The sequence below is a fragment of the Hyperolius riggenbachi genome, chromosome 2, assembly GCF_040937935.1.
Source record: "Hyperolius riggenbachi isolate aHypRig1 chromosome 2, aHypRig1.pri, whole genome shotgun sequence".
Lineage (NCBI taxonomy): Eukaryota > Metazoa > Chordata > Amphibia > Anura > Hyperoliidae > Hyperolius > Hyperolius riggenbachi.
In genome coordinates, this window is record NC_090647.1 from 19,684,365 (window position 1) to 19,711,860 (window position 27,496).

Here is a 27,496-nt window from a genome sequence, read left to right on the forward strand (position 1 = left end):
GCACGACCGCTGTCTGGGACCTCCTGTTGTGTTTATTTACAGCCCTGGTATCACCGCTAGGTACCAGGGCTATTATGTCACGCTGCCTACCTGCTGCCACACTCACACTGCTCCTCCATACCTCCTCCTGCTGCTGCTGCTGCTGTCTGTCTGTGTTTCCCACTGCCAGGGTACACAGATGATTTACCTTCTGCTGCCACTCTGCCACCAGCTATTACGTCAAACAATAGCTGCTCGCCTACTCCTCCATTCCTCCTCCTGCTGCTGCTGTCTGTCTGTGTTTCCCACTGCCAGGGTACACAGATGATTTACCTTCTGCTGCCACTCTGCCACCAGCTATTACGTCAAACAATAGCTATATTGGTTGCAAAACCAAAACCAAACAAACCATTAAAAAAAAAAAAAAGGTTTAATTTTTCTGAGGTGCCCGGGTTGAAAACTGTGTTGTCCCAGTTGTGTATTGGACACAATGTGGGCTGCACGACCGCTGTCTGGGACCTCCTGTTGTGTTTATTTACAGCCCTGGTATCACCGCTAGGTACCAGGGCTATTATGTCACGCTGCCTACCTGCTGCCACACTCACACTGCTCCTCCATACCTCCTCCTGCTGCTGCTGCTGCTGCTGTCTGTCTGTGTTTCCCACTGCCAGGGTAAACAGATGATTTACCTACTGCTGCCACTCTGCCACCAGCTATTACGTCAAACAATAGCTGCTCGCCTACTCCTCCATTCCTCCTCCTGCTGCTGCTGTCTGTCTGTGTTTCCCACTGCCAGGGTACACAGATGATTTACCTTCTGCTGCCACTCTGCCACCAGCTATTACGTCAAACAATAGCTATATTGGTTGCAAAACCAAAAAACAAAAAACCATAAAAAAAAAAAAAAGGTTTAATTTTTCTGAGGTGCCCGGGTTGAAAACTGTGTTGTCCCAGTTGTGTATTGGACACAATGTGGGCTGCACGACCGCTGTCTGGGACCTCCTGTTGTGTTTATTTACAGCCCTGGTATCACCGCTAGGTACCAGGGCTATTATGTCTAGAGTTGGGCCGAACCTCCGATTTTAGGTTCGCGAACCGGGTTCGCGAACTTCCGCGGAAGGTTCGGTTCGCGTTAAAGTTCGCGAACCGCAATAGACTTCAATGGGGATGCGAACTTTGAAAAAAAAAAATAATTATGCTGGCCACAAAAGTGATGGAAAAGATGTTTCAAGGGGTCTAACACCTGGAGGGGGGCATGGCGGAGTGGGATACACGCCAAAAGTCCCCGGGAAAAATCTGGATTTGACGAAAAGCAGCGTTTTAAGGGCAGAAATCACATTGAATGCTAAATGACAGGCCTAAAGTGCTTTAAAACATCTTGCATGTGTATACATCAATCAGGTAGTGTAATTAAGGTACTGCTTCACACTGACACACCAAACTCCACTGAACAGAACAGGTATGCAGTGGCGGGTTCACTAAACAGGTATACAGTGGCGGGTCCACTGAACAGAACAGGTATGCAGTGGCGGGTTCACTGAACAGGTATGCAGTGGTGGGTTCACAGAACAGGTATGCAGTGGTGGGTTCACAGAACAGGTATGCAGTGGCAGCAGGATCACTGAACAGGTATGCAGTGGTGGGTGGGTTCACAGAACAGGTATGCAGTGGTGGGTTCACAGAACAGGTATGCAGTGGCAGGATCACTGAACAGGTATGCAGTGGTGGTGGGTGGGTTCACAGAACAAGTATGCAGTGGCAGGATCACTGAACAGGTATGCAGTGGTGGGTGGGTTCACAGAACAGGTATGCAGTGGCAGCAGGATCACTGAACAGGTATGCAGTGGTGGGTGGGTTCACAGAACAGGTATGCAGTGGTGGGTTCACAGAACAGGTATGCAGTGGCAGGATCACTGAACAGGTATGCAGTGGCAGGATCACAGTACAGGTATGCAGTGGGCTGAGGGCTCACTGAACAGAACAGGTATGCAGCCAGGAAGAAGTTAAGCCTAACTAATCTTTCCCTATATGAGAGACTGCAGCAGCTCGCCCTACTCTCACTAATGCAGGCACACGAGTGGCCGTAATGGCCGCCGCTGCCTGCCTTATATAAGGGGGGTGGGGCTCCAGGGGCTAGTGTAGCCTAATTGGCTACACTGGGCCTGCTGACTGTGATGTAGAGGGTCAAAGTTGACCCTCAGGTGCATTATGGGGCGAACCGAACTTCTTCCGCAAAACGTTCGCGTGCGGTACCCGCACGCGAACCACCTAAGTTCGCGCGAACCACGTTCGCCGGCGAACCGTTCGGCCCAACTCTAATTATGTCACGCTGCCTACCTGCTGCCACACTCACACTGCTCCTCCATACCTCCTCCTGCTGCTGCTGCTGCTGTCTGTCTGTGTTTCCCACTGCCAGGGTACACAGATGATTTACCTTCTGCTGCCACTCTGCCACCAGCTATTACGTCAAACAATAGCTGCTCGCCTACTCCTCCATTCCTCCTCCTGCTGCTGCTGTCTGTCTGTCTGTGTTTCCCACTGCCAGGGTACACAGATGATTTACCTTCTGCTGCCACTCTGCCACCAGCTATTACGTCAAACAATAGCTATATTGGTTGCAAAACCAAAAACCAAAAAACCATAAAAAAAAAAAAAAGGTTTAATTTTTCTGAGGTGCCCGGGTTGAAAACTGTGTTGTCCCAGTTGTGTATTGGACACAATGTGGGCTGCACGACCGCTGTCTGGGACCTCCTGTTGTGTTTATTTACAGCCCTGGTATCACCGCTAGGTACCAGGGCTATTATGTCACGCTGCCTACCTGCTGCCACACTCACACTGCTCCTCCATACCTCCTCCTGCTGCTGCTGCTGCTGCTGTCTGTCTGTGTTTCCCACTGCCAGGGTAAACAGATGATTTACCTACTGCTGCCACTCTGCCACCAGCTATTACGTCAAACAATAGCTATATTGGTTGCAAAACCAAAAACCAAAAAACCATAAAAAAAAAAAAGGGTTTAATTTTTCTGAGGTGCCCGGGTTGAAAACTGTGTTGTCCCAGTTGTGTATTGGACACAATGTGGGCTGCACGACCGCTGTCTGGGACCTCCTGTTGTGTTTATTTACAGCCCTGGTATCACCGCTAGGTACCAGGGCTATTATGTCACGCTGCCTACCTGCTGCCACACTCACACTGCTCCTCCATACCTCCTCCTGCTGCTGCTGCTGCTGTCTGTCTGTGTTTCCCACTGCCAGGGTACACAGATGATTTACCTTCTGCTGCCACTCTGCCACCAGCTATTACGTCAAACAATAGCTGCTCGCCTACTCCTCCATTCCTCCTCCTGCTGCTGCTGTCTGTCTGTGTTTCCCACTGCCAGGGTACACAGATGATTTACCTTCTGCTGCCACTCTGCCACCAGCTATTACGTCAAACAATAGCTATATTGGTTGCAAAACCAAAACCAAACAAACCATTAAAAAAAAAAAAAGGTTTAATTTTTCTGAGGTGCCCGGGTTGAAAACTGTGTTGTCCCAGTTGTGTATTGGACACAATGTGGGCTGCACGACCGCTGTCTGGGACCTCCTGTTGTGTTTATTTACAGCCCTGGTATCACCGCTAGGTACCAGGGCTATTATGTCACGGCGAGCTGCCTGCCTCATTGACTGCCTGCTGCCACACACTCATCCTCCTCCTCCTGCTGCCGAATTTACCTCCTGCTGTCTTTGTGTTTCCACTGCCAGGGAGCACATACAATGGCGCTTCCAACATGCGTGCGCCCACCAGCTATTTGTTACGCTCAAAAATAGCTGCATTTCTTTAAAAAAAAATTGAAAAGAGAAATACGTGAAGAAGAAGAAGACGATATTGAAAAGGAAGGAGAAGATGAAGAAGAAGAAGAAGAAGAAGAAGAAGAAGAAGAAGAAGAAGAAGAAGAAGAAGAAGAAGAAGAAGAAGAAGAAGAAGAAGAAGATATAGAAGAAGAAGAAGAAGAAGACGATATAGAAGAAGACGATATAGAAGAAGACGATATAGAAGAAGAAGAAGAACAAGTATATACAGTAACACTACTGAACAAAATTAAGGACACAACTTCTCTTTCCACATTTTTTTTTAAAGGAACATCCCCACATAATCACTTGCTGTTGTTACTTGGAAAAAAAGAGGTTTCTTGCATCATTCACCCTCAAAACAAGTGTTGGAAGCTATTTAAGGCCAATTCGAATAGTCAGCTCGAATAGTTAGCTCGAATACCGACTCGAATAGTGAGCTCGAAGTCCGAGGTCGAATCGAATAGTAAAAATTATTCGACTCGAATATTCGAATGACCTCGAATAATTTACTATTCGAATTCGACCAAACTCGAATTTTAAAAAGGGGTATTTGAGCACCACTAGTGCCGCTCACTCCTTAAAGACGTTTGAGCGATCCGGAGACCATGCGCATGGTGATGCCGGTATCCCCTCAGGCTGCTGGTATAGATGATTTCGCCTTGTGTTATTTTCAACACGCTGGACGCACTCAATGCGCTGGTCCTGTAAGCGGGGTTGATTGCGACCGCCAAGGTGACGTCACGCGTCATGCACGCAAACACTCAGCAGGCCAATGCACCGCCCACCGACGCGTTTCACGCCCACATTGGGCGTTTCATCAGGGTGTGGCCTATGCGGCCATTACGATCCCTTAAAAACACTTTCCATAGTCCCTCCTACACCGTAACCACGGCAACCAGCACGCTTCCACCTACGGATTTATACGGAGGCTGGATTGGGTCATAAGTATAAAGAAAACAATGTCTTTTATTCTGCGCATAGCTTTCAGATAGATTCGTGAGTTCTCTCGGATGAATATAATTACTACTATATGTATATATTTCTCAATGAATCAAATGTCCAGGTCATATTGTGGGATAGAAACGGGGGAACAATGCAACATTATCCCAAGCTTGTGAATAGCCGCTTCTTATCCAAGGCATGTAGAATCTAGCAACATCAAGGTAGTTATGTAGATGCATAAGTCATAACGAAAAATAGATGGCAAGACACTAATCATGCGCTGCGGTACCATTCATACTACATGCATTACCCACATAGCTGCAAGCAAAATACAGCTCATAAAGGTACATATTGAACTTAGGGATTATCTATATCTATTATGTCTCAAAAAGGGGGAAAGGTCCAATTCTGCATTGAGGCCAAGAGGGGTGACTGTACCTAATTTAAAAATCCACATTGCCTCCTTGCAATAAAGGACCTCATCAAAGTCCCCCCTCCTGCCGGAGATTTTTAGACTATACAAACCCTTTACCAAAGTCCCCCTTAAAGAACTATTATGACATTCCCTATAATGTTCATATATTGTGCCTGTAGCTTTGCCTCCTGTTATTTTTCCAAAATGTTCCAAAACCCGTTCTTTCAAGCTTCTTTTTGTTTTCCCCACATATGTAAGTTTACATGGACATTGAATTGAGAATTGAGCTTTATTTTTGAGGGACAATACTACCATCAGTTGAGGGGTACATCCATGGGGGCGTCGTGTGCACCAGCCTATGCATGTCTCCATTTGGGACTCTGGGAGCGGGAGGAGGTATTTCCAAGTCCCGAATATGGTGCACACGTCGCCCTCTGGATTAGATACCTGGATGATGTATTGGTGGCATGGACAGGAACGGCGGGGCAACTTGGTGATTTTGTGGCCAAGTTAAACCAGAACAACAGGAATATTAAATTAACATATACCTTTGGTATGGAAATTTCCTTCCTTGATCTTATGTTGAAAGTGGAAGGGGATGTGGTAGTAACCACATCTTTTCGTAAACCAACGGCAGGTAATACACTTTTGCATGCCGCAAGCCATCATCCGGTGTCTTTAAAAAGAGGTATCCCCTACGGTCAGTTCCTCCGTTTACGTAGAAACTGTGGTAGAGACGAAGATTTCAAGAGGGAATCTCGTCTGATGTACCAGCGGTTCCGGGACAGAGGTTACTCACACTCAGTATTGCGCAAGGCACTTAAGAAGGCATGGGGTAAGGACCGACAGGAATTGTTGGCCCCCAGGGGGATGCCGCGCAGTGCGGAGGGGGAGGGACATACGCGGCTCATAACCGGTTTCGGATCCCATTGGGATGACCTAAGGGGGTTACTTACCAAATTTTGGCCAATCCTAACTGCTGATCAGGAGATTGCCAGGGTCGTAGGGCCACGTCCTCTTATCACTGCCAGAAGGGCACCCAATTTGAGGGACTTCTTGGTACATAGTGAGATTCAGAGGAACCCCTCGACTTGGTTAGATCGTAGGAGACCGGTTGAAATGTACAAGTGCTCCAAATGCAAATTATGTCCCTATATTGAACGTACTAATGTTTTTTATAGCAGTGATGGAAGGAATGAATTTACTATCAGGTCCTTCATTAACTGTGATATGACTAGAGTAATATACTCAATTCAATGTCCATGTAAACTTACATATGTGGGGAAAACAAAAAGAAGCTTGAAAGAACGGGTTTTGGAACATTTTGGAAAAATAACAGGAGGCAAAGCTACAGGCACAATATATGAACATTATAGGGAGTGTCATAATAGTTCTTTAAGGGGGACTTTGGTAAAGGGTTTGTATAGTCTAAAAATCTCCGGCAGGAGGGGGGACTTTGATGAGGTCCTTTATTGCAAGGAGGCAATGTGGATTTTTAAATTAGGTACAGTCACCCCTCTTGGCCTCAATGCAGAATTGGACCTTTCCCCCTTTTTGAGACATAATAGATATAGATAATCCCTAAGTTCAATATGTACCTTTATGAGCTGTATTTTGCTTGCAGCTATGTGGGTAATGCATGTAGTATGAATGGTACCGCAGCGCATGATTAGTGTCTTGCCATCTATTTTCCGTTATGACTCATGCATTTATATAACTACCTTGATGTTGCTAGATTCTACATGCCTTGGATAAGAAGCGGCTATTCACAAGCTTGGGATAATGTTGCATTGTTCCCCCGTTTCTATCCCACAATATGACCTGGACATTTGATTCATTGAGAAATATATACATATAGTAGTAATTATATTCATCCGAGAGAACTCACGAATCTATCTGAAAGCTATGCGCAGAATAAAAGACATTGTTTTCTTTATACTTATGACCCAATCCAGCCTCCGTATAAATCCGTAGGTGGAAGCGTGCTGGTTGCCGTGGTTACGGTGTAGGAGGGACTATGTTTTTAAGGGATCGTAATGGCCGCATAGGCCACACCCTGATGAAACGCCCAATGTGGGCGTGAAACGCGTCGGTGGGCGGAGCATTGGCCTGCTGAGTGTTTGCGTGCATGACGCGTGACGTCACCTTGGCGGTCGCAATCAACCCCGCTTACAGGACCAGCGCATTGAGTGCGTCCAGCGTGTTGAAAATAACACAAGGCGAAATCATCTATACCGGCAGCCTGAGGGGATACTGGCATCACCATGCGCATGGTCTCCGGATCGCTCAAACGTCTTTAAGGAGTGAGCGGCACTGCATGACACGCTGAGGGGACTTCTCCACGAGTGAGACCCATCCATACTCATATTATATTATATCATATCATGCTTAATGGAATCATGTGACAAGATATCCGGAAGCCGTTGGCTGTTTTCACTGGAACTTGTAACCTGTATATGGATAATCCTATCCTTAGACCAAGGGAGGAAGAGGGGGGCCCCCGAAAACAATCTTTGAGATATGATGGCAGAATGAAAGGTGTATGTATGCGCGGGCGACTGTGTTGGTGTGTATAATCTTACAGGCCTAGGCCAGTGATTGACATGCTGATTTAGTTGCGGGCACTGCATCACTCATGCATAACCTTTGCTCCGCATGGTCCTCTGGTTTTTAAATTTGGGCAGTGATTGTTACTTAATTATGGGCTACATCTAGGGGATTGTGCTTTGTATAAATTATTTTGCAATAAATCTTTTTGTATATTGGTATAATCATGGTGGCCTGAGGACCTTTCCTTTCTGCTTCAATTAATCTGACTAGAGAGGAGGTGCCTGCAGCAGCATCCTTCTCTAGTCACAGACAGCGCTTGACCCGCATGGTGGCTGACTACATGGGGTCCTTCAGCGGGCTTGACAGCGTTGCCCCTGTTGATCCCATGGAGTATTGAGTCAAGCACCTGCCGATCTGGAGCGAGCTTGCGCAGTACGTCCGGGAAGTGCTCTCCTGCCCCCCTTCCAGCGTACTGTCAGAGCGTTGCTTCAGTGCAGCCGGTGGAGTCATCACTGAGAAGCGATCTCGTCTGTCTCACAAGTCTGTGGACAGACTGACATTTCTCAAAATGAACCAGGCTTGGATGTAAGGCGAATTCCTGGCCCATGTTGTCGGCGAGAGGGGGACATGAAGTGGCACACACACATTACACCTACTGCTGCTGCTGTATTTCTTCCTGCTGTCTGTGTCTCCACTGCCAGGGAACACATTAAAAGGTGCTGCTGCCCATGCGCCACCAGCTATTTACGCTCAAAAATAGCTGCATTTCTGAAAAAAAAAATGTAATAATTTTGTGTTATTATTTTAGAGGTGTCCGGGTTGAAAAGTGTGCTGTCCCAATTGTGTATTGGACACAATCTGGGCTTCATGACCGCTGTCTGGAACCTCATGGTGTTTATTTACGGCCCTGGTACCACCGCTAGGACCCAGGGCCTATTATGTCTCGCTGCCTGCCCTCCTGCCTGCTGCCTGCTGCCAGTCTGCCACACACTCATCCTCCTCATGCTGCCTGCTGCTGTATTTCCTCCTGCTGTCTGTATGTTTCCACTGCCAGGGAACACATTACAAGGTGCTGCTGCCCATGCGCCACCAGCTATGTCTCGCTGCCTGCCTGCCTGCTGCCACTGCCAGCCACACACTCATCCTCCTCACGCTGCCTGCTGCTGCTGTATTTCCTCCTGCTGCCTGTGTCTCCACTGCCAGGGAACACATTACAAGGTGCTGCTGCCCATGCGACACCAGCTATTTACGCTCAAAAATAGCTGCATTGTTTTGAATTTTTTTTTTATTATTTTAGAGGTGTCCGGGTTGAAAACTGTGCTGTCCAAATTGTGTATTGGACACAATGTGGGCTTCACGACTGCTGTCTGGAACCTCATGGTGTTTATTTACGGCCCTGGTACCACCGCTAGGAACCAGGGCCTATTATGTCAGTCACATCACACTGCCTGACACACACTACTCCTCCTCCTGTAGCTGCATTGAGCTTCTGCTGTCTGTGTGCTGCTACCACTGCCAGGGAGAACAGAAGAAGAACTATTTTCTGCTGCCACACACTCTCCTACCAGCTATTACCACACTACAATAGCTGCAACTACTTCCTCCTCCACCGGCCGCACTGAAGCATCTCTCAAACAACACACTGGAAGAGGGGCAGGACAGGACTTCCAGGGCGTATTGAACAGAGAGGATGTTATGGGGTGTTTAGTATGGGGGTGGAGTTAGGGCAGTTGAGTGTGAATGGCATGTATATGAGGGTATAAGCTGCACCAGTCGTGACACTTTAGCCTGCTACTCTTAATACTAAATGTAATGGCAGGGTGAGGCTGAATCAATTACGTCACATATTTGTTCTATCTAGGACATGTTGTTGACAAGTTGTTCTCTATACTTTTTGTGTGTAGTATCCCAGAGACTCGGAGCAACATTACACAAGTGGAAAACTCCTGCCAGCCAGATCAAGAGGTAAGAGAGACCTTTTTAATAACTGACATTAAATGTCTGTGGTACGGCTGTCAGTAACCCTCTACACTCTGCAGGGATGGGGGGCCTGGGCCAGAGAAGGAGAAAGTGGGGGCTCCAGCCCAGCGAGCCAGGTCATGAGGGACAATGGAGAAGAATAAGGTGGGATCGCCCTCCCTGTGTCTCCCTCTTTACCCAGTGTCACCCTTCTACCCACCCAGTGTCACCCTCCTCCCCACCCAGTGACCTCCTCCTCCCACCCAGGGTTGCTCTCCCCACCAAGTGTCACTCTCCCCACCTAGTGTCATCCTACTCTCATCCAGTGTTACCCTTCCAAACCATTGTCGCCCTCCCCAACCAGTGTCACCCTCCCATCCCACTCAACAGCTCCTTCCTACCCACACCACCATCACACAGTGGGGGGGGGGGGGATATATAATGCATTTATATCTGAGGTAACATTTGCTGCATTTTATATATGTGGGGTAATGTATGTGCATTTCACATACATCAGATAGGTACCATTTGCTGTATTTCACATGTTTGCTGCATTTCATGTGTGGGAGGTAACATTTATTGCATTTTAACATGTTTGGGAGGTAATGTTTGCTGCCTTTCCTGTTTGCTGCATTTTATGTGTTAGAAGTAACGTTTTCCTCATTAGTAGAGATCGCCCGAACATCAGATTTTAGGTTCACGAACCGCGAACGGGAACTTCCGCAAAAGTTTGTGTTCGCACGAACCGGGCGAACCGCCATAGACTTTAATGGGCAAATTTTAAAACATACAGGGACTATTTCCGGCCACAAAGGTGATGGAAAAGTTGTTTCAAGTGGGCATGCCGGAGTGAGAAACATGCCAGAAGTTCCTCAGAAAATTACGTATTTAACGCAGAGTAGGGTTATAATCCCTAAAGGGCAGAAATCACATTGCATTTCTAAATTGGAGGCATAAAGTGCTTTGAAACATCTTGTGTGCGTATACATGGATCAGGTAGTGTAAGTAGTGTACAGTTTGGGTATCACCTTTTTGGAAAAATAATTGCGGTCTGGTATCTTCCACTGCAGTGTCCCAATCGCCACAAATTTTCCACCAGCTTATATGGTAACAGCTGGTGGGCTAACAGCTCCACCAAGCCAGCTTTCAGACGCCGGTCAAGGGGGTACCTGGCAGACATTGGCTTCTTCCGCTCAAATATTTCCTTTACGGACACCTTGCTGCTGTGGGCAGAGGAGCAGGAACCGCTCAAGGTGAGAGGTGGAGTGGAGGAGGGAGGCTGTGAAGGTGCAAGGGATAAAGCGGCTGAAGATGCTGCACCTGGAGGAGGAAGAGAAGGCGGTGTGTGGCTTTGTGTTTGTGTGCTGCTTTTCCTCATGTGCTAATCCTATTGGTGTTTGTGCTTCTTCATCAAGTGCCTTCATAAAGCTGTTGTCCCTAGGTGGGTGTTGCCTTTTCCACAGCTCAATTTTTGGTGGCAGAGATTACAGATGGCATCGCTGTAATCTGAGGCAGACATACACAAAAATTTCAACACTGGTGAGTTCTGGGTTAATGGCATTCTGGTGGTGGCAGCAGCTGACATTGAAGGGTGCAGGGGCGGACTGACCATTAGGGCACTCGGGCACGGACCGAGGGCCCGTGGTCAGGGGGGGGCCCGCCACCCGCCGCAGAACCCTGAGCAGGAGGGGAGACAGCCAGGGAAGGAGGGCGATGGGCATAGCAGCGGAGAAGGGGGGAAGTCCTCCCCCCCTTCTCTCACCTTGGGGCCCCCCTTCCTGGCTCTGCGCCCTGTGTTATCCGCAAAGTGTGACACAGCTGGAAGCGGCTGACAGCAAGCGGAGACTTACCGCTGTTCAGCCACAGCCACCGGAAGGAGCGCTCGCTGATCTGTGTGCCTCTAGTCTGGGCTTCTCAAGCCCACACTAGCGGCACACAGATCATCGAGCGCTCCCTCCGGTGGCTGAACAGCGGTAAGTCTCCGCTTGCTGTCAGCCGCTTCCAGCTGTGCCACACTTTGCAGATTACGGAGGGGAGAGCCAGGAAGGGGGGCCCCAAGGTGAGAGAAGGGGGGGGGGGACTTCCCCCCTTCTCCGCTGCTATGCCCATCGCCCTCCTTCCCTGGCTGTCTCCCCTCCTGGAGACACCTACAAGCCTGGCTGCATATACTGGGGGCACTTACAGACCTGGCTATACTGGGGAGACCTATACACCTGGCTACATATACTGGGGACACCTATACACCTGGCTGCATATACTGGGGGCACCTATACACCTGGCTGCATATACTGGGGGCACCTATACACCTGGCTGCATATACTGGGGGCACCTATACACCTGGCTACATATACTGGGGACACCTATACACCTGGCTACATATACTGGGGAGAGGGAGACCTATACATCTGGCTGCATATACTGGGGGCACCTATACACCTGGCTGCATATACTGGGGGCACCTATACACCTGGCTGCATATACTGGGGGCACCTATACACCTGGCTGCATATACTGGGGGCACCTATACCCCTGGCTGCATATACTGGGGGCACCTATACACCTGGCTGCATATACTGGGGTCACCTATACACCTGGCTACATATACTGGGGAGACCTATACACCTGGCTGCATATACTGGGGAGACCTATACACCTGGCTGCATATACTGGGGGCACCTATACACCTGGCTACATATACTGGGGAGACCTATACACCTGGCTGCATATACTAGGGGCACCTATACACCTGGCTGCATATACTGGGGACACCTATACACCTGGCTGCATATACTGGGGAGACCTATACACCTGGCTGCATATACTGGGGAGACCTTTACACCTGGCTGCATATACTGGGGTCACCTATACACCTGGCTACATATACTGGGGAGACCTATACACCTGGCTGCATATACTGGGGAGACCTATACACCTGGCTGCATATACTGGGGGCACCTATACACCTGGCTACATATACTGGGGAGACCTATACACCTGGCTGCATATACTAGGGGCACCTATACACCTGGCTGCATATACTGGGGACACCTATACACCTGGCTGCATATACTGGGGAGACCTATACACCTGGCTGCATATACTGGGGAGACCTATACACCTGGCTGCTTATACTGGGGGCACTTATACACCTGACTACATATACTGGGGACACCTATAGACCTGGCTGTATATACTGGGGGCACCTATAGACCTGGCTGTATATACTGGGGACACCTATAGACCTGGCTATACTGGGGACACCTATACACCTGGCTACATATACTGGGGACACCTAAAGACCTGGCTATCTATACAGGAGACACCTATAGACCTGGCTATCTGTACCGGGGACACCTATAGGCCTGGCTACCTATTCTGGAGACACCTGTAGACCTGGCTACCTATACTGGGGACACCTATAGACCTGGCTATCTTAACTGGGGACATCTATAGACCTGGCTATCTTAAATGGGGACATCTATAGACCTGGTTATCTATTCTGGGGACACCTGTAGATTAGGCTACTTATACTGGGGACACCTATAGACCTGGATACCTGCACTGGGAAAACCTATATACCTGGATACTTCCACTGGGGATACCTTTTGACCTGGTTACCTATACTGGGGGCACCTATTTTGGAGGAACTGCTGCCAGATTAACTATTTTTGGGGAACTGCTGCTGTCAGATTAAGCGTATTTTGAAAAACAGCTGCCAGATTATGTGTATTTTTGGGGAACCACTGCCAGATTGTGTATAATGGGGGAACTGCTGCTTCCAAATTATGTGTATTTGGGGGAACCGCTGCTGCCAGATAACATCTATTTTGGGGGAACGACTGCCATATTATTTGTATTTTGGAGGAACCTCTGCCAAATTGCATGGATTTTTGGTGAAATGCTGTCAGATTACATGTATTTTGGGGGGAAACACTATGGCAGAGTTCAAACTTCCCAGGCAGACCTTTTACACCACTGCTAAGGTCATGTATATTTTGCCCCACCCATGACCACGCCCACATTGTGTTGCGTGACCACACCCATTTTTTGGCTCGCAGGGGTTTTTGTTAGTGTACAATATCACAATATAACATATTTACTGTTGTCAGTAAATTGTTATATCTTAGTCTGTAAAAATATAACGTGAAAGGTGGGAAACACTGGTATGGGGGCCCCATAATCTCCTATTGCCCGGGGGCCCCATGAGTTGTCAGTCCGCCCCTGGAAGGGCGTATTGGCTGGCTGTCCCTAGGTGGTGATACAAACCGCCAGACACTGCCACAAGCTGTTTCCGACAAGCTCCCCCTGCTTCTTACAGCAAATCATCTTCTCCTCCTCCTCTCTGTCTCCCCCTCTGAAAGTCCCTCTGTTCATATTCTCTCCTGGGATCCCACGTGACATCCATGACATGATCATCATCATCATCCACAGCTTTGCTTGTATCAGACACCTCCAAAACTGCGCCAACAGATACTTCATCATCATCACACCTTACGTCCATAGTGAAGCCTAACTGAGACATATGAGGTGGTGTAACATCCGTAGCGCCTTCATCTTGTACCAATAATGCTCCTGCATCAGTAAATTCACCAGAAACCTGTGTGAGGAGTAACTCCTGCGAACTCTGAAATAGAGCGCCTGTGGTGACAGTAGTAGTGGTGGTGGCTGCTGCCTGAGTGTTAAGTAGTTGGGGGGTGCCTGAATCAGAGCAGGAGGAGGAAGATATGCCACGGTTCCATGCGGAAGCTGAGGAAGATGAGGTGTTCTGTGTTAAATAGTCAACTATGTCCTGACAATCTTGGGGGTTGAGGGTATGTGCCTTCTGAACACTGTACTTGGGTCAAGGGCCACACGAAATCATGCCAGCATGACCTCAAACAGACCTGCGGGGTGGCCTGCCTCTGCCTGAACACGCCTTATCAGAGTAACATAACAAGCGCTACAAACGTATGCCTGCTAATTGGCAATGGCACTCTTCCTGCCCTGAGCCCCTGCGGGTTCATAGCGCTCGCTATGCTACTCTGATAAGGCGTGTTAACTTTGATAAGGTGTGATTACTTTGATAAGGTATGATATCATTTCATAAGGTGTGATAACTTTGATAAGGTGTGATATCTTTTCATAAGGTGTGATATATGAGCTATCACGGTTTAGTGAATCAAGCCCAGTGTGTGTAATCACAAAGAGGCACACAATCAGTGTCAAATACACAGCAGCTGTGTGTGTGTGTGTGTGTGTGTATCACAGGGATGTGTACTTTAACACACACAGAAATATATCCTATAGTACGTTCAATCACAAATACAGTTGGAAGCTAAGCACATGATTATGATAGACAGTGTGCTGGCTTGCTTGCAATATAGATAGAAGACTATAGTAGAACTACACAGCCCAGCAATGACTACTATGTGGCCTGTATGCAGTGTGACCAGTGTCTCACACACACACACACACAAAAAATAGAACATTATGGGCCCTCAAAAGGGCTTTTGATTTGGGGTGCTTTCAGCAATCAGCAATACACAGAAGCGCCTAGCTAACTGTCCCTGTCTCTGCAGCAATGTCTCTCTCTTCCACTCATTACAGCAGCAGCCGGAGACTGAGAACATGGCCGGTGCTGCTGCATTTTTATAGGGCGGGGGTCCGTCGGTGAGTGCAGCCTGATTGGTCCGCATGTGTCTGCTGACTGTGATGTAGCCCAATAACGAGGTATAGGGGGCGGGTCGAACGCACTATGTGTTCACGTTCCGCCGTGGACACAAACAGCTGAAATTTGTGTGAACTATCCACCCGGTGAATCGTTCGGGCCATCTCTACTCATTAGGAATCCTTTGCTGCATTGATTTCATTTGTCTAAGGTAATGTTCAGTGGTGCTCGGATACCCCCAATCACGATTCCAGGGAATCCGAATCTAAGTCTACTCAAATCCGGATTCGGTCGTGATCATGATTACAAAATTCGGATTCGAATTTGAGTCGAAATAATGCATTGAATCCGGAATCCCAAGACAAAATCCCGAATGGCCTTTAAATTGCTTCCAAAACTTCTTTTATAGTAAATGATGCATGAAGCATCATGTTTTTGTAAAGAAAAACAGCAATTATTTATGTGGGGAGGTATAATTAAAAAAAAAAAGTTTTGAAGAAAAACCTCTTCCTCCTTCTTCTCCTCCTTCGCATTGTCTTTTACATTTTTCTACCACAGCATAGCTATATTTTTGGCGTAATAGCTGGTGGCACATGGCAGCAGCATCTTATTCTGTGGACCCTGGTGGTGGGAACACAGAGAGTAGGAGGTAAAATCAGCAGCAGGAGTAGGAATAACATGTGGCAGCAGGCAGCATAATAGGCCATGGCACCTAGCGGTGATACCACGGCACAATTAAACCGTAACAACAGTGAAGTTCCAGGAAGCAGTCATACAGCCGCAGTTGGGGCCTCCCCACAAGACAGCACAGTTTTCATCTCAAGAAAATCAAACAACTTTTTTTTTCAACAACATAGCTCCTTTGTTGGCGTAATAGCTATCAACAGCAGTGGCGTGTGGCACCCTGGTGGTGGGAGCACAGAGAGCTGGAGGTAAATACAGCAGTAGGAGAAGTAACATGTGGCAGGCAGCTGCAGCAGTATAGTAGGCCATGGCACCTATCGGTGGTACGGTCCAATTAAACCATAACAACAGTGAGGTTCCAGGAAGTGGTTGTACAGCCACAGTTGGGGCCTCTCGACAACTTGGACAGCACAGTTTTCATCTCAGACACCTCAAGAAAATGAAACAATTTTTTTTCCACAACAACATAACTATTTTGTTGGCGTAATTGCTGGTGGCGTGAGGCAGCAACGCCTTATTCTGTGTACCTTGGTGGTGAGAACACAGAGAGCAGGAGGTACATGCAGCAGCAGCAGGAGGATTAACTTTTGGCAACAGGCAGCATAATAGGCCATGGCATCTAGCGGTGGTACCACGACACAAACAATTTAGGAACCAGGCTTATTAAGCAGGAGTCAGGAGGATGTGGTGGTAAAGCCTGATCAGTCAGGCATATCAATCCCAGGCACTTCATGTCCTCCTTTCACCAACAGCAGAGGCCAGGAAATCACCTTCCACCCAAGCATGGTTCATTTTCAGGAAGGTGAGTCTGTCCACAGACGGGGTAGACAGACGAGAGCGCTTCTCTGTGACCATGCCACCGGCCGCACTGAAGCGTCTCTTGAACAACACACTGGAAGGGGGGCAGGACAGGACTTACAGGGCATAATGCGCAAGCTTCCGCTAGATCTCCAGCCTCTTGACCCAGTACTCCATGGGCTCCACGGGGGCCTCGGTGTCAAGCCCACTGAAGGACCCCATGAAGTCTGCCACCATGCGAGTCAGACACTGGTGCTGATTAGAGGAGTCTGCGGCTGCTGATATCACCTTCTCTCTAGGCAGTTCTACCGTGGAGAGTTGCCTAGTCAGGTTCAGCAGATCTCCTGGTCTCCGGCTGCTGTGTTGGCTGGAGGTGGGCAGGTGGGGGGTGGAAAGCTGAGGGAAGGCTTCCTCCAGTCTGCGAACAAGGGCTGCCTGCAACTCCCTTGTTCATAGTTCTAAGTCTTCACGCTGCAGGAATTGACCCAGCTTGCCCTTCAGTCGTGGGTCCAGGATCATGGTGATCCAGATGTTCTCCCTCTGCTGCATTTTGATCACCCTGGGGTCAGCATGTGCACAGCCATGGGGAAGATGTGCGCCACAGCTGCCACATCATCATCGTCACACTCCCCCCTTCCTCGAGACAACACGCCTGTCCTTCTCTTGTGCCAGTTGAGCCTCATCCTGCCCTCTCCATCCTCACACCACTGCAGCTGCACTCTGCTGTTCCCCCTCAACAGTGAGGTCAGGAGCCTCCAACTCATCCTCCACCAACTACAAGTCCTCCTGTGAGATGGACTGTGCCTGCTGATCCAACTGGGTCAGGGCTGCCTCTCCTGCTTCCAGCAAATCAAACAACGCCCTGTCCAACAGGCAAACCATGGGCGCCCACTCAGAGATGGATGCCCGTTCCTGGCTCACCATGTTAGTTTCTTTCAGGAAGAGAGCCAACACCAAGCATACCTGTTGCATCTGCCCCTAACCTGCATTTGAGATGACCTGGAGGTGTGTGGTGCCGGATAAATTTTTCTCAACGATGTAGCAGGTAAAAGCAAATTTTTTTATGAAATACGTGTTATTTTTTTATTTTTTTTAATGAACAAATATGCTACACTAATGTTCACTCGTCGGGCCACGAGTGCAATCACGAGTGCATTCCTGACCGGCAATCATGATCGAGAGCTGATCACGGGTGCCAATTACGTCCTTGTGATCGGCAAAAATGGCTCGTGATCATGAGCTCGTGACAAGCACCACTACCTCCTAGTGTCTGAGAATGGATCAGATGCTATAGCTCCTAGTATTTGATACTCGGATGCTAGGGGGAGAATCCCCAGCTACAGAGGATGTCTCCAGACTTGGAGATCTGATGGAGGAATTGAATAGTTCCTCCCGGTGCGCTACTCTGCTGAGTGGGTCGGGGAGAAACAATGAGAACACATACAACGATGCATGCTTCCTATGGGGACTCCAGGCACCACAGCTTTAAGCATGTTACCACAACACCCAGCATCCACCATACAGGCACCACAGCACCCAGCATGCCTCATAGAGGCACCACAGCACTCAGCATAGCACCTCAGCACACAGCATGCCCCATAAAGGTACCATGGCACCTAGCATGGCACCACAGCACCCAGCATGCCCCATAGAGGCACCACAGCACCCTGCATGCTCCCATACAGGAACCAAAGTAAAGTACCCAGAATGGCACCATAGAGGCACCACAACAGGGGCGTAGCAATAGGGGTTGCAGAGGTAGCAACTAAACCCGGTGGCCTTGGGCCAGAGGGGCTCAATAGCACAATATTAGCTCTCTATTGGTCTTGTGCTCATAATAATCACTTCTATAGATACTTTGAATAGTGGTAATCATTAACAAACTGTTCCCCATCCCCTTCTTGCACCTCTGACACTGTAGTTGCCATTGGCAGGTTTTGGTGCGTCGTATCAATTGTTATGTATAGAGTGCTTGGGGGGCTCCATTGTAAAACGTGCATCGGGGCCCACAGCTGCTTAGCTACACCACTGCACCACAGCATCCTGCATTACCCCCTCCGCCCCCCCCCCCCCCCCCCATGATTCACCACAGCTTCCAGCATGCTCCCATTGAGACACCACAGCTCCCAGAATGCCCCCATAGAGCTGTGGAGCCTCTATGCAGGGAGCTGCAGTTCTGCTATGGGTGCATGCTTGGAGTTGTGGTGCCTCAATGGGAGGCCCATGGGAGCATGGAAGGGGGTCCACTAGAAGGTCAGGGAATGCTATGGGGGGACTGCCAGACAACCTGTCAGCAGGCCAGCACACCCAGCATAAAGCCATACCAGCCAGCACAGAAGCCAGGTAACTGCCTGGTTATGTTTAAGTGATGCTGCCTATTTATGTGATATGCAGCATTTTTGTGTTTTTTTGGTAATAATGGAGAGGGGAGGGTTCATCCAACATTTTTCTTTGATGGTCTACTTAGACTGCTGTTGAAGGACAACTGAAGTGAGAGGGATGTAGTGGTTGCCATATTTGTTTCATTTTAAGCAATACCAGTTGCCTGGCAGCCCCGCTGATCCTCTGCCTCTAATGCTTTTAGCCATAGCCCCTGAACAAGCATGCAGCATATCAGGTGTCTCTGACATTATTGTCAGATCTGACATGATTAGCTGCATGCTTGTTTCTGGTGTTATTCAGACACTACTACAACCAAACAGATCAGCAGGGCTGCCAGGCAACTGGTATTGTTTAAAAGGAAACAAATATGGCAGCCTCCATATTCTTCTCACTTAAGTTAATGTAAATGTGGCTCCACCCATGACCGCACCCACATTCTGGTGCATGGCCACACCCATTTTTTTGTCTTGAGTGCCCAAAAGTGCCCCGGATCTCTTAGGATCCTAGCAACGCCCCTGCTTATGACACAGTTACAAAATATGCTGTTTGTACAGTGTGGGTATAACGCTGCACTACAATGCTATGTGTTAGAATTTCAGGTGACACATTTTGTTTTTTAAACTTTACTTTTTACTTGAAATGTTTACAAACATACAGTGCTGCCCTCACTGGCGTAACAATAGGCCTTGCAGCCCCTGCCCCCGTGGGGGGGGGCGCTCTGGGCAGTTTTGGGGGGCTGGAGGGGTCGCAGCATGAGGGTAAAGCCATGCTGCAGTTCGGTGGGGAGGGGGGACAGCCCCCCCCCCCTCCCCTCACCTCGGGCTCCCCCCTCTGCGCTCCCCTCCAGCTTCAATAAGTGTCCGTGAGCAGTGGCGGGCAGCGGCGGCAGATACATACCTTCTGTGCGCTCCAGTGTGGACGCTCCTCCCTCTAGTCTCTGACACGCGACTTCCTGTATAAGCAGGAAGTCGCGTCAGAGACTAGAGAGAGGAGCGTCCATGCTAGAATGCACGGAAGGTATGTAGCTGCCGCTGCTGGCCACTGCTCACGGACACTTATTGAAGCTGGAGGGGAGAGCCCTCCCTGCCGAACTGCAGCGGGCGGCATGTGCGCGCGCGTGGCGGATGCGCGCATGCATGGTGACACTGCGGCGGAGAGGGGAGGAGAGGAGAGGGGAGTGGAGGAGAGGGGACGGGGATTCCACACAGACCTAGAGACCGTTTTTAAATGGGCTTAGGTCACCTAGTTTTAACTTTTTAATAATGCTTTGCACTGTAGCCACTAGAACTTGAAAACATTTACAAATGGCCTTGTAGCCCTTTCTTGACTTGTGAGCAGCCACAATGTGCAGCCGCAGGTCCTCACTGAGCTCCTTTATCTTAGCCATGACTGTTCATAAACCAACTGCAGAGAGCTGCTGTTTTTCACTTGTTGAGTTGATTAAAACAGCTGTTCCCAATTAATCAAGGTAATTAGGATGCTTTGGAACAGCTTGGACTATTTGGAATGGTATAGAACTTTGGATTTTCCAACAGACTGTGACAGTTTGTGAAGGGTATGAATAATTTGGGACTGGACACTTTTTGCTCAAATGTAAATAAAAGCTGAGGAATGTTTTTTCCCACAATAATGCCTCTTGTACATCGTCTTATCAACCTATGCAATTTCCCGTCACAAAATTACTTTCTGGTTGAATAAAAGTAACTTTAAGTCAAAATTTGCCAGGGGTATGAATAATTATGGGCAGCACTGTACATCAAATAAGTAATATGGACAAGTGCCCACAAGTTGGGTTATAACATTGTTGATATACATTCAACATGGTCCTGTATCTATATATATAAAATCATATGTATGTATGTGTATATGTATGTGTGTATGTATGTGCCGCGATCACTCGAAAATGGCTTGACCGTTTTGAACGAAACTTGGCATACAGATCCCTTACTACCTGGGATGATATGTTCTGATATGTCTCGTGGCCCCCCTGCACATCTGGGCTGAGCTACAAATCAGCAAATCAGATTTCACCCATTAATGTCAATGGTAATAATCTAAAAGGCTGCCATTCTCACCGTAATCAAGCCAGAGTCCCCACACTTGGCACAGTTGGTCACTTGGTGGCAGAGGTTACCAATCCAGGAAAAGTGGGTGGAGCATAAAACAGCCAATCAAATTTCAGCCAAAAATGTTAAATGGTGAAACTGTAAACTGCAGCCATTCTTACACTGTTAATGGCAGGGTTCTCAAACTTGCCACACTTAGTCACTGGTTGACTGAGATTAATATTCAGTGGGTGGAGCCTACAACAGCCAATCAAAATTAACTTATTGATTTTCAAGGGGAATATTTAAACTGCTGCCGATCTTACACTGTTAATGGCAGAGGCAACAAACTACAGTCGGTCATTGGGTGACTGGAGTTCAAATTCACTAGAGTGGGTGGAGCCACAAACAGCCAATGAGATTACCTTGTTGGATAAACTGCTGCCATTCACTAATTGTTGATGCCAGGAACCCAAAAGCTCACAAACTTGCTCATTGAGTGACTGTGTCTCAAGGTAACAAAAAGTGGGCGGAGCCATAAACAAATTTCGCTAAATATAAACTGCAGCAATTCTTACACTGTTAATGGCAGGGTTCTCAAACTTTGCCCAGTTGGTCACTGGCTGACTGGGATTAATATTCAGGACAATGGGTGGAGCCTACAGCAGCCAATCAAAATTCACCTGTTGATTTTCAAGGCGAAATTGCTGCCATTCTTACACTGTTAAAGGACTTCCGAGGCCAAATGTAGAAAAAAAAATGAAAAAGTTATATACCTGCATCAGTAAAAGGCTGTTTCCTGTAGCGTGGATCGAGGGGTTGGCCCTAGAGCTGCGCAGCCGCACTCGTGGCTATACGAACTGCACAGCCGCAGCCAGCTCCTGCGGCCATCTTTGTACAGGCAGGAGAGCCTGATCCGGGCCGTGAGGTCGGGAGCTGTTCCGGGGGCTACTGAGCGGCGGGGACCCGGCGGAACAGCACAGAGGGCGCGGACGGCGTCCTCCGTGTCTTCCAAACTGATGCAGGTATATAACTTTTTTCATTTTTTTTTCTACATTTGACCTGGAAGTTCTTTAATAGCAGATGCCTCAAACCTGGTACAGTTGGTCACCCGGTGACTGGGGTTGAAAGTCAGAAAGGGGGCGGGGCCACAAACAGCCAATCAGATTTGTTTTATTTCAATGGGAATATACAAATTATTGATACCATGGACCCAAAAGCTAATAAACTTGGTAATTGAGTGACTGCATGTCAAGGTTAGAAAAAGTGGACGGAGCCAACAACTAAATTGTTTACATGGGAAAATATAAACTGCAGCCATTGTTACACTGTTAATGGCAGGGTTCTCAAACTTGACACAGTTGGTGACTGGGTGACTGGGAATAATATTCAGAAATGTGGGTTGAGCCTACCACAGCCAATCAAAATTCACCTATTGATTTTTAAGGGGAATATTTACATTGCTGCCATTCTTACACTGTTAATGGCAGAGACCTCAAACCTGATACAGTCAGTCATTGGATGACTGGGGTCCAAATTTCACTAAAGGGGGTGGAGCCACAAACAGCTAATAAGATGTAATAGATTGATTTCAGCCAGTCTGTTATTGGCAGGGTCCTGAAACTTGACACAGTTGGTCACTGAATGATTTGGATTAATATTCAGTAAAGTGAGCGGAGCCTACAACAGCCAATCTAAATTCACCTATTGACTTTTAAGGGGAATATTTACATTGCTACCATTCTTACTTTCTTAATGGCAGAGGCCTCAAATCTAGTACAGTCAGAGACTGGGAGACTGGGGTTTAAATTCTGAAAAGGGAGCGGGCCACAAACAGCCAATCATATTTCTTTAATTTCAATGGAAAAATGCAAATTATTGATGCAAGGGACCCCAAAGCACATAAACTTGGTCATTGAGTGACAGTATGTCAAGGTTAGAAACAGTGGGCGGAGCCAAAAACAACTAACTTTTTACATGGGAAAATATAAACTGCAGCCATTCTTACACTGTTAATGGCAGGGTTTTCAAACTTGACACAGTTGGTCACTGGGTGACTGGGATTAATATATTTAGAAAAGTGGGTGGAGCCCACAACAGCCAATCAAAATGTACCTATTGATTTTCAAGGGGAATATTGAAACTGCTGCTATTCTTACACTGTTAATGTCAGAAGCCTCAAACCTGCTACAGTTGGTCATTAAGTGGCGGGGTTTAAATTCACTAAAGGAGCGGAGCCACAAACAACTAATTAGATTTCTTTGCTGGATAAACTGTTTCCATTTACACAATTTTCATGCCAGGAATCTAAAAGCTCACAAACTTGGTCATTGAGTGACTGTGTGTTAAAGTGACAAAAAGTGGGTGGAGTCAACAACAAACGTTCCTGGGAAAATGTAAACTGCAGCCCTTCTTTACTGTTAATGGCAGGGTTCTCAAAGTTTGCACAGTTGGTTACTGGGTGACTGGGATTAATATTCAGGAAAATGGGTGGAGCCTAAAAAAGCCAATCAAAATTCACCTGTTGATTTTCAAGGGGAATATTAAAATTGCTGCCATTCTTACACTGTTAATGGCACAAGCCACAAACCTGGTACAGTTGGTCATTGGGTCACTGGGGTTCAAATTCAGAAAAGGGGGCAAAGCCACAAACAGATTTGTTTCATTTCACTGGGAAAATACAAATTATTGATGCCAAGGACCCCAAAGCTCATAAACTTGGCCATTGAGTGACTGTGTGTCAAGGTTACAAATAGTGGGCGGAGCCAAAACCAAATGTAACTAGGAAGAAATAAACTGCAGCCATTCTTACACTGTTAGTGGCAAGGTTCTCACTGGGTGATTGAGATTAATATTCAGGGAAGTGGGTGGAGCCTATAATAGCCAATCAAAATTCACCTGTTGATTTTCAAGGGGAATATTTAAATTGCTGCCATTTTTACACTGTTAGTAGCAGATGCCTCAAATCTGCTACAGTTGGTCATTGGGTGACTGGGGTTAAAATGTCAGAGAGGGGCGGAGCCACAAACAGTCAATCTGAGTTGTTTAATTTCTATGGGAATATACAAATTATGGATGCCAAGGACCCCAAAGCTCACAAACTTGGTCATTGAGTGTTTGCGTGTTAGGGTTTAAAAAAGCGGGCGGAGCTAACACCAGCCAAATACAAATCCGGGCAATGCTGGGCCATCAGCTAGTCCTCTATAATAAAACCCTAATGTCTCTGCGTCCGTGGCCCTGTGTGTGTCCCTGCATGCTACTGTGCATGTGCCGCAGAGACAGCTGTTGGACGGGAGCAGGACAGGCAGGGGGTCGGGCTGCGGGTATGCACGTGCGCGCTGATAGGTGGCGGTGGTGATGGCCCTACTTATACTAGGGACCTTATTAAACGGGCTAAGGTCCCTAGTATAAGTATAAAGATATATTACCTCTGTATGTTAAAAATCATGTGGCTGGATTGTTGACTGCCTGGGGAATCGCCCTTCTTAAATCTTATTCTGCTGCTATACATTCCTATAGTGTAGGATTATCCTGTGTATGACAAGTACAGGACCTCATACTATAATGGCATAGTTTATTCAGTTATAACCTCCTTACGAAACAAATTAAACAAGTAACAAAAACAGATAAAGGTAAAATTGTATTGGTATAGTTACTAATAACTATATACTGTATAGACTCAGCTGGCCACAGTTCTAACGCTCATATTGCTGGTGGCTGTTAGGCTCCCTGCACACTGCAAATCCGTTTTGTGATTCCGATTCCAATTTGCAATTCCGATTTGTAATTCCGATTTTCCCTGAATGCATTCAACAGAAAAACGGAGGAAAAAAACGCAGCATGCAGTAACGATTAAAAATCGGCGTTGGAGTTGGATGTAAAAAACGATTAAAAATCGGAATCGGAATCGCATGCAGTGTGCAGGGAGCCTATAGCTATATCCTCTATATTGGCTGTTATTAGTAATCAAAGATTATCTGAATTCCATTTTGTTTTTTAGCTGTCAATTTCTCACACTATAACAAAAGTAATAGTGTTTTTTTGTTTACATTTGCTTACTACCGTATTTATAGGATTTCTCTTGATAATTAATTATCTCTACATGTTTGAGAGTCTTAGAAAATATGTTCCTATTAGTTAATCTATCTGCTAGTGACTAGTATCATATTCAGGGAATAGTCTTGCTGATAGATGTCTTTTTAGAGTTAGGTTTTGTTGTAATACATTTTTAAATTGTGTGACAGAAGGAATTAGTGTTGATTTCCAGTTGACTAGGATATGATATCCAACACTTAGCATACCTAATACTTACCTACCTACATACTTAAGCTACCTAAATACCAGACTACCTATACTTGGGCACTACCTATAGCTGGCTATCTATACTGGGGGCAACTATACAAGGCTACCTATACTGAGACACCATCTATAGCTGGCTGGCTACCTATACTGGGGGCACCTATACCTGACTACCTATACTGGGGCACCATCTATACCTGGCTACCTATACTGGGGGCACCTATAGCTGGCTATCTGTACTGGGGGCAACTATACAAGGCTACCTATACTGAGACACCATCTATAGCTGGCTACCTATACTGGGGGCACCTATACCTGACTACCTATACTAGGGCACTATCTATACCTGGCTACCTATACTGGGGGCACCTATACCTGGCTACCTATACTGGGGGCAACTATACAAGGCTACCTATACTGAGACACCATCTATAGCTGGCTATCTATACTGGGGGCAACTATACAAGGCTACCTATACTGAGACACCATCTATAGCTGGCTACCTATACTGGGGGCACCTATACCTGACTACCTATACTGGGGCACCATCTATACCTGGCTACCTATACTGGGGGCACCTATACCTGGCTACCTATACTGGGGGCACCTATACCTGGCTACCTATACTGGGGGCACCTATACCTGACTACCTATACTAGGGGCATCTATACCTGGCTACGGCAGGACAGGGGGACTAGCTGACACAGAGGGGGAGAAGAGAGGGGGAGGCAAAAGAAGCACAGGGGGAACAGAGGGGGACAAAAGAGGCAGAAAGAGAACAGAGATGGGACAGGGGGATATGAGGTGACACAGATGGGTACAAGAGAGGCCCAAACTAAGGTGGCAACAAAAGAGGCACAGGGAAAACAGAAGGTGACAAAAGAGAACTGATTCAGGATAAAAACAGACCTACAGTCCCTATCTCATTCGTTAACCAAGGACTACCTGTATTTTGCTAGTATTTGGCTCCACCCATATCATGCCATGGTCACGCCCACTGAGCGTGCCTTCAGAAAAGGAGTCCCTCAAATTATGCGCTGCTTGGGGCCACCAAAACCTTAGCTGCATCCCTGGTGGGGAATACTGTAATTGAATGCTATTAAACAGCATAATTTTTACTTAAAGTGGATCCAAGATAAACGTTTACTCATTGTATAATTGTGTTCCTTTCATATAGTTTATAGGGCATTCCTCAAGCTAAATAATTTTTTTTATTTTAATACTCTAATTCCCTATAAACTAAACAAGCCTTTCCCACAGCTCCTCCAGCGCCTTGGCACTCTGGGACCTATGTAGCAAGGGCTCATGGGAGGTCAGTCTGGGCAGGAGGAGGAGGAGGTGTTACTAGCCAGAGATTTCAGAGGCAGAGAGGAGGAAGAGAGGGGAGTGAAGTTTTCACAGGCTGAGGGTGGAGATGCAGAACAGCTTGCCTGTGTGTAATGATCACAAGCAGAACATGGCTGCTGTCATTGTATCACAGGAAGAAATAATCATATACTGTTGATGCTGTTTGCAACTAGATGTGCTGTGTAAACTATCTAAATTTTAGATAAGATATATAGACAAGTTACTTGTTATAGTTAGTTTTTCATCTCGGATTCGCTTTAAGGTGGCCACACACCAAACCATTTTTTAAATATCTGTTCAATTCAAGAATAGCAATCAATTTTTCTGACTGATTGTAACAATTAAAAAATCTGACCAATGTACCACAAACCTGTGTTCAAGTTTCCCCCAATCATAAATAAAATAATTAAAAGCTTAAAAAAATTGATTGGAACATCAAGTAATTGACAATCCATCACACAACATACAATTCTTGATAAAGTTGGTCTGAAATTTCCAACAAGTCCAGTCTCCAAAAATCGGAAAAAAAAACAGGAAATCCGATCAGATTTCTCGATCGAAGACAAAGAAAAGCTCTCAGTTTTTCAGGACAACCGACCATAATTATTGAATTGGTGAA

General features: G+C 47.1%; 1 protein-coding gene across 3 annotated transcripts in view; it reads left to right on the plus strand.

Moving 5' to 3' along the window:
• The window catches only part of LOC137542557 (uncharacterized), an 89,477-nt gene that overhangs the window by 27,974 nt on the left and 34,007 nt on the right, over nt 1-27,496 (plus strand). Inside the window, exon 2 of one of the 3 annotated variants that reach the window (XM_068264571.1) lies at nt 9,621-9,681. The gene's annotated coding sequence lies outside the window, so the exon portion shown is untranslated. Of the gene's footprint in view, nt 1-9,620; nt 9,682-9,788; nt 9,841-10,875; nt 10,929-27,496 lie in introns of those variants that run through there. The other 2 variants (XM_068264575.1, XM_068264585.1) reach the window with 2 other exon arrangements.